A 9091-nucleotide genomic window follows, 5' to 3' on the forward strand; every position below is an offset into this window, starting at 1 on the left:
GCTTCTCTCCTGTGTGTATTCTCTGATGGCTCTTTAGGTTTCCTGCCTCACTGAAACCCTTCCCACACTGGGAGCAGCAGAATGGCTTCTCTCCTGTGTGTATTCTCTGGTGACTCTTTAGGTTTCCTGCCTTACTGAAACTCTGCCCACACTGGCAGCAGAATGGCTTCTCTCCTGTGTGTATTCTCTGGTGTCTCTTTAGTTTGCTCATACAACCAAATCTCTTTCCACACTGAAGACAAGAGTGAGTCTTCTGTCCTCCTTGAGTCTGTGGTTGTGATTTAAGGTGAGTTGGACAAATGAAACTCTCACTGCAATCTAAACAGTGGTGATTCTTCTGTCTTGAGCTCCTCCTCCTCCGTCTGTGTTGTTTATGGCTTCCTGATGCGGAGGAGCTGGGCTCCATGTCTGAGTGTGGGTTGGAGCTCTCTCCTGTAAGAATAGGAACATATACAGGATTAGAAACAACATGAGAACAAGTGCTGCTTCCATAGACTCAGCAGTGCCAGAAGTAACACCACATCTCTGGAGTCTGCACACGCTGTGGGAACATGAAGTGTTCAGAGTGTTAGGATACCTGTAATGGAAAACTGTAATATTCCATCCTTGATAGAACTGTGTCATTTAAATTAGGGTTGCACCCAATTGAAATTTCTTGGCCGAAGCTGAATTTAAGGAAACATTTGTCCGAATACCGAATGCGTACCGGCAGTTTTTCATTTCACTATTGATCACTTTTATTGAACACTCCAGCAGACATTAGGCTATACCAACAGCACAATAAGCACAATAACTGGAAATAAATAAATAAATAAGAACAGCATTGCTACTCAGGGTTTTTCCTGCCACAAAATGAGGTTATGACAGAGAAGGTTTGTTAGTCCCCCCCCCCAAAGAGCCACTGCTTTTTGGTCAGGCTGCATTTGCAAATAAGAATTTGTTCTTACATGTTTGCCTGGTTAAATAAAGGTTAAATCTTTTAATAAAAAATAAATAAAAAATAAAATCCAAAACCTATTGTTGACTGTCTGATTAATACAACTTTTCAGCAATTGAAACCCCTGACAGACTTAAAAACTGATCATTTTGCAAATAATACATTAAAAGGAGCACTGACTAACGCTAGTATAGGCTCAACTTGTCATTCTGGATAATGGAACAGCAAGCCAACTAATGTGACTTTCAGGATTTTTGATATGAAATAACGTTTCGACCTAAGACTATTCTGACAGTTGACAAAGTGACAAGTGTGCAAGCCCAGGGCTCAACATGTTGCTGGCTGGTTCCTTGTTTTGTCTTCGCTAGCAAACACCAAAGCTAAGCTTATTTGCAGCACAGCGCCACCAGGGTTAAGGTTAAATAGCGCCCCTGCCACCACATGGGCGCAGTGCCGCAATTGCAGTTAGAAATGACAGAAATCCACCGAGTGCAACGCTTGTCGAAAATACGACCGTCAGAGTTTTGACGAGAGCTGGAGGCGGCAAGAAATATGACGGAGGCGGCCGCCTCATAATTCTCTATGCAGGAAAAACCCTGAAACCCTGCTACTATTCACCTGTTGATAGGATGTGTTTTTCCATTGTGCATAGGTAAATTCTAAATACTGTATCATTGGTAATTATAATCAAGTTGTAATATCTAAACTGTTGAGATTGAGCAAACCTCTCTCTGTCTCTGTCATGCACAAACGGACCATGCTTTTCTCTGTAACTGGACCGGAGCCAGATTTGGACCACGGCTAGTGGGGCCAGTATACCTTGCAGCAGGGAAACCTGACTAAGGGGCCAGGGGAGAGACTGGGTCAATAGGTCAGTATATTTAGGACCGGCCAGTCAGCTGACCAGAGTCAGGTAACTGAATTGCCATGACGACCAACCCGTTATGGGATGGAGACGAGCCGAACGTACATCTAACTTTAGTGTAAACAACATGTTTGACAGGAGAATAATGATTTGCAAGGTACAGCAGATTCCTGTGTCAGCAGGAATCTAGATTATAAGGAGGCACTGTGAATGTCATTCTGTGTGCGTTCTCTGTCTGTGCCTGCGACTGAACACACCCGGCGCCGTGAATAAACTTGTATCTTAATTGTCTACTTTGAGCAAGCTTTAATTAATTACTTTGGGGAATCAACAAATCTCGGCCTCCGCCCATCATCAGAGAATCATCTATTATCAATTGGCGCTTTCGAACAGGATCAGCTTCAAAAGGTAGGAAATGTCTAACCATATTGACTATCTTCCCAGCTGTACAAAAAACCTGGAATTTTTTTCCTTAAAAGGAGAAAATGGGATGGATGTGATGATGGGGGATAATAACTAAATTGAAAGTTAAAGGACTAATATTAAACTAAGTTTGAGTACTGCTGTTGATAAACATGAAGGTCATTAATTCACATATAGGATAATACGTTATAAAAGGACAGAGCTGCTAGGTGTCACTCTGGAGGAGATATACTGAAACTGGATATTGATTAATTCATAGAAGAATTGATTAAACGGAATTGGGCATTCCGTGGGTTTTTATTTAAACAAGTAATGGTAATACTGTGGACAGGGTTACAGTACAGATCTTATATTGAGGTATTTGACAGGAAATAAGGTGAACTGCAGATCACGCTTGAGTCAACAAAGTTATGTTTATCTGTAAGGTACAGAAATAAGGTATTGTGTTATAGCACAGGATTTGAAACTATGCAGAAGTAGAATGTTGATTAAGATGGTTAAATGAATAAGGTATTAACACGTAAGTGGTTATGGTATGTAAATTAAGGTGTGATTAAAGAAAAGTGTTTTATAAGAGGTCAAGCAATGTGGGTATATTCTGTAAAGAAATAGAATAATGAAGGAATAAAGGACAGCGGTAAAAAGACAGTTGTAGGACGATAAGAATTTGAACAGATATGGTATTTGTGTTAAATGTTAAAGCGTAACAGATTTGAGTGACAAGATTGACTAATTGAGACAGGATAGAATAGATGAGACGTGGATTTAAATGACCTTGATGAAACGCAATACAACAGACTGAATTAAAGTATACAAGAAGTAATGAACACGAATTGTGTAACTATAAAGCTCTAACGAGACAATTTAGATAAAAGAATTCCCTTTTACTAACATTGTGTGCATTTTAATTAATGAAAAAAATGGGTAATCAAACTTCTAGGACGGTAAATTGTGATAAACGAACCTTGAAATATAAATCTGAGAGAGATCTACCACGGGCAGAAAGGAAAGCCATTAAGAAACTATTGAAAATTGATCCACATATAATTGATATTCCGATAAAATACACTAATACAGTGACACCAAAAGGATGGATTTTACTTAAATTAGGACCATTCTATGCAGAACCATTTCTAACAAAGATTGCGGAATGGAGTGACGATAATTTCCCAAGTATCGGGAGTTTTGAAAAGAATAAACTGAAGATTATTGACGAATATTTGATATCAAACAAAACAATTAGAGATCCAACATGGGATACCGATTACATGAAAGAAGTCTATCAAGCATGGTTAATAATGTCTAAACAATGGCCTGGTAATATTGTCAGAAAGCAGGAACATGATAGGCCTAGCAAGAAACGGGAGGTAGAGAGTGTCTCTCCCATAAAATTACGGGCTGAGCAGGCTGTGACATGCAGCGTGGTCCAGGTGCAGGCACCGTTGCTAAATATAGAAGAGAAAGTTCTGTACAAACCATTAACGTTATCTGACGTATCTAAGATTATAGAAGACGCACCCAAACCCTTGATTAACCCTAAAGGATTCATACATTGGTATAAAACAATGTTGTTACATGGTAATTTGAATGGCACGGATTTAAGATACATTCTCAAAAATTTTGTTTTTCAGATTTTTATCCCTTTTTCACCCAATTTGGTAGCCAATTGAACCCAACCTAGCATCCAATTATCCCCTGCCTATTGCATAGGATCCGCCGCACGACCCCGTGGCCGGCAGTCCCAGAAGAGGCCGCCAGGCAGACTAGCTGACTGGCTCCTCGAGCCCAGCACCGTTATTCCGGCACCCAGGGGGCGGTGTTGCGCGACGGATCCTTGTCCAGAAATACTCCTATACCGCCCTCGGAAGCGGCCGCCCAATATGCCGCTTCCCGTGTGCCTCGGCCATATCTGGATCTGGCGAGCCGGGATACGAACCCCGGCCCCGGTGGGCAGCATGCACTAGTGGCCAGTGCGTAGACCGCTACACCACCGCGGGGCACGGATTTAAGATACATTCTGATCACTTTAATGCCAGAGGTCGGAATTGATACTTTGATAAATGCTTGCGAAACTTTAAATGAACAAAATGATGGACCATGTAAAGGAAAAACAATAAAAGAACGATTCCCATGGAACACAAGAATACTCACATTGAACAATTAACCAAATTTCTAAACGACCATGCCAGCCAAAACCGTGATATCTCACAAATTCTTAACTGTAAACGTAAGCCGAATGAAACAATGTCTGACTTTGTAATCAGATTCCAAAAGACCTGGAAAGAAAAGGCAAATTTGGAATTAGAGGACAAACAAAACTTATTTTTTACAAACATGATTCTAGATGGTATTGGAGACGATGCGAAAAACTTCAAATTATCGACACCAGACATTTTCTCATTGACCCCAGCATTGATAGAAAAACTGATAAGGGAACTGGACGCTCTGGGATTGTTTAATAAGCAACCCCAAGCACAAGCTTTGGAGCTTGCACAATACACAGAACTAGACGGATGGAATGAATACTAAGCATTATGGGTAATGAAGCATGTCGTGTGATATAGTTATAGCGAAATCATTGAGTTAAGTAATAATAATCCTTGTTTTGATTAACATATTTTAAACAAATACTAAAGAGTGAAATGAATAACCATTTCATTTTTCAGGACAAGCGAAATAGCTTAGTACTAACATTCAAAAAGTGGTAAGAGACGAGTGCATTTGTGCTCCACAAAGCTGCACCAGAGGCAGACAGACACTGTGAACCTACACTATTAATAGAACTGCTCTTGCAAACAAGACGCAGCTTCTGTGACACAGAGACACAGACACGCATTCTTGCAGATAACACATAAAAGTGTTACACACATACATGTAAATGTAGTTGTCCCTTATTGTAATTATCATACAATTCTGCATTGACTCAGCAAACGTAACATTTGAATTTACTTAGTAAACAGAGACATAGACCACGCATTAATGACTGTTAATGTTCACACAAGCAAAGAGGAATATGTGACATTTTGATGAGAGGATAAATCCCAAACGGACAACACCTGGAACATTATGACAACTCTTGCCAATTCTATCTCCTGACAGAACCAAGAAAATGCAGAGAAACTGGGCGACGGACTAAAACGGGGTCGCTGCTGAAGGGCCACTCTAAACAGAAGTGGGGGCGAAAAAGATATTGAACGATTGAACCAGATGAGAGAAAGTGGAAATCACAAATGATAATTCTCTGTGTAAACTGTAAATGTAGATGTTGTTTTTCTGTTTGAAAGCGGAAACATGATAATGACATGACAGACTACAGACTTTGATAAAGCAATTACACATACGAATATGACAGTACTTCACACAATCAACAGTGTTAATCGGCCAACAGCTGAATGCACGAGCATTACACGTTGATGCAACATTTATGATAAACCATTCACACTGATTCAAGAATGTCTCTGATAAATATACTAAAACCAACGGGTGATTGACTGAGAAATATTGATTATAAGAGAGGGAGAGAACATTTAAATGTTCACAACAAACTTAAACCTTAATGCAAAATACGCTTATACTGTACATAGACCAACGGGGAAGTATCCACGCTATCAGTAATGATTGTGATCAGAATTTTTTAACATACGGGTAGAATAGAACCTATCTACCTCATTTAAAAAATATGCTTATGGGAATTGACTCAGATTGCACATTGACAGTGACTAAACTAAGTATTGAAGACTGATTTGGAAATTAAAGGGACGGTTCACGGTTTTTCACAACCCACGTCCTAGTTTGATACCCATGAACCTCAAATGACAAATCCTTTTGTTTCCTCTAGGAGCATTGATGAAGGACGAGTTAACCCATTTACGAGAAACTAAAGTGTCTGTCTAACTGTACTTAACGATTGTGCAACCTTTGTATCTAAAACTGTCTCAGCAGGCAAGTGCATAACTCACTAGACTGGGGGGACCACGGGAAGCCCAACCCACTCTCAACTCTGACGATAGGACGCAAGCAAAGGGGAAAACGGACACGTATTATGACAAACGATTACTGATTCCAGTACCATAATGATGACTATCTCTGCTATTAACAGCTATTCTTGATGTTGTTGTGTATTAAGATTGAAACTAGGACAAGAGATACCGGACAGACGATGCGTGCCGAGAGAAACCGTGTGATCCAGACCTCATTATGGATCAGGGGGATACTAGCCACAATATCGGTTATGTATACGATCTGGGTGATAACTAACGAAACAGACATTACTTTAACTGAAGACTCTGATACTAATCTTGTTCGCATGCGTCGTGACATCCAGGGATTTAAACCAAATAGTGCACTAGACTCAGTTGCAGGAGTTTGTCAGGTTGTTAAAGATTGTTGTACATATTCACCACAACAGGATTAAACCTTTAAGATCAGACAATGGGGACATAGCACAACGAACAATAGGGGAGAGAAAAGTAGGGGGTGAGGATTTAGAGTTTCAATAACACTGTTAAAACATTTGAGTAAGCATCATGATGGTGAATGAAATAATTTCTACTGTGAGTCTCTCAATAACACAGCAACAAGACAAAAGGACAACAAGGCTAAAGCAGACAATAATGGAAGAATGCTCCATCATCATCAGATAGTGCCTTATTGCTACCGGAAACGCATAAGGTCCCTCTGTTGAAGATCGACCTAGGATATCAAAGAACCAAGACAAGACACCACCTAAAGAAACTAATTGACTATATCCCTATTTGTTAAAAATGTATAATTGTGAAACAAACTATGGAAAAACATTTGATTTGACTTAATGATGGAAATGATACCTACTTCATTTGTAATGAGTATTTAGACATAGTAATGAGAAACCTATTTGGATATTTTCTCCTTTAAACAACAAAAGGTTTTTTATCCAAAGAAGGTGATTATTAATCAGAGTAGTTTAACCACAAAGTGACCTTTTACTCATGCCAAGTCAATTGTGGAATGAGATGTTTGTTCGTTTTGTCAGGCCACATGACTAAGGACTTATATTTGTCTGTGGGGAAAATCATTTAAAGACAATTCCGGAGGAGGAATGTAAGATCTCAGCCATGTGGAAAGAAAGAGATATAATTAAAGTTACTGTCCATTAGAGGAGAAAAAAAGAGTGAGCTGATAGGATGTGTTTTTCCATTGTGCATAGGTAAATTCTAAATACTGTATCATTGGTAATTATAATCAAGTTGTAATATCTAAACTGTTGAGATTGAGCAAACCTCTCTCTGTCTCTGTCATGCACAAACGGACCATGCTTTTCTCTGTAACTGGACCGGAGCCAGATTTAGACCACGGCTAGTGGGGCCAGTATACCTTGCAGCAGGGAAACCTGACTAAGGGGCCAGGGGAGAGACTGGGTCAATAGGTCAGTATATTTAGGACCGGCCAGTCAGCTGACCAGAGTCAGGTAACTGAATTGCCATGACGACCAACCCGTTATGGGATGGAGACGAGCCGAACGTACATCTAACTTTAGTGTAAACAACATGTTTGACAGGAGAATAATGATTTGCAAGGTACAGCTGATTCCTGTGTCAGCAGGAATCTAGATTATAAGGAGGCACTGTGAATGTCATTCTGTGTGCGTTCTGTCTGTGCCTGCGACTGAACACACCCGGCGCCGTGAATAAACTTGTATCTTAATTGTCTACTTTGAGCAAGCTTTAATTAATTACTTTGGGGAATCAACAAATCTCGGCCTCCGCCCATCATCAGAGAATCATCTATTATCACCTGTATAACCAGGGGTGCACATAACTTTTTGGGGCCAGTGCTCAGAGGAGCACCTAGTGATGAGCTCGCGAGTCACGACCCGTCCCACAGGATGGATAAAAAAGGGATACATGGATAACTTATATTAGCAAAACGACATGTAGTCATAAATAAAGATGAACAAACAAATGATTGTGTGCAAAACAAAAGAAACAAATGCAAATTCAAATGACTGCTCTTTAAGCATGAAAGTCTGTCAGACTCCTTTAAATACAATGAAATCAACTGACATCACTTTAAGCACTAACTGAATGTCTGTTCTTTAAACACACTGAAATAAACGGACATCTCTTAAAGCACTGCTCTGTTCTGTAAACACTGAAATCAACTTTTCAACAAAAAGTTACAGCCTAAGCATTTATTTATGCTACAAGCTTAATCATCATCATCACTGCTCTCTTGACTGCTGTTATCACTGTCCTCAATTTCAACCATGGTAGAGGATGTTATAGGCTATCTCTTTAAATAGCTCATTATTTAGATTGTGCAACAAAGTCTTTTTTTTTCTTTTTTCTAATAGAATTCCCAACCATATTCCCTGGGTCAGGGGTCGAGGTGCGATAATGAAGCTGTAAAACAAACGTCTGAACGTTTGAAAGCTTCAGAGAAAAGAAACGTGAAGTCCCTTGGTGTTGTTTTTCCTTTTAGCGACGAGTCGTTCGGGACTGAATTTTCACGTGGCGGCGTGATAACCGTACGATACGCGATACGCGGAATGAAAGTACGAGTTACGATACTTTCCGAATGTTTTCGTGAGTGGAGTCGCCGTGGTCGTCGTCGGTCGACTGTTGTGATGGATTACTCGTCAGGCCTTCGGCTGAGGTGACGGCAAATAGTTACTTAGTGGGGCTGGCTTCTTGGATATTTTGACGGCTCGTCGGGTGCCTCAGTGATGCAGCAGTCAGCAGTTGGATTTTGAGGAAGTAAATTCCTCTCCCAGCGGTTCCAGCTGTTGGCGCGCAAGAGCGCCTTCGTGCGGCTGATCTGCCGCGCAGCATGCATTTTGGCGACGCATGCGCACTGGCGCACCAGTTGTGTGCACCCCTGTGTATAAC

Source organism: Nansenia antarctica, assembly GCF_963989245.1.
Source record: "Nansenia antarctica genome assembly, chromosome: 15".
Classification (NCBI taxonomy): domain Eukaryota; kingdom Metazoa; phylum Chordata; class Actinopteri; order Argentiniformes; family Microstomatidae; genus Nansenia; species Nansenia antarctica.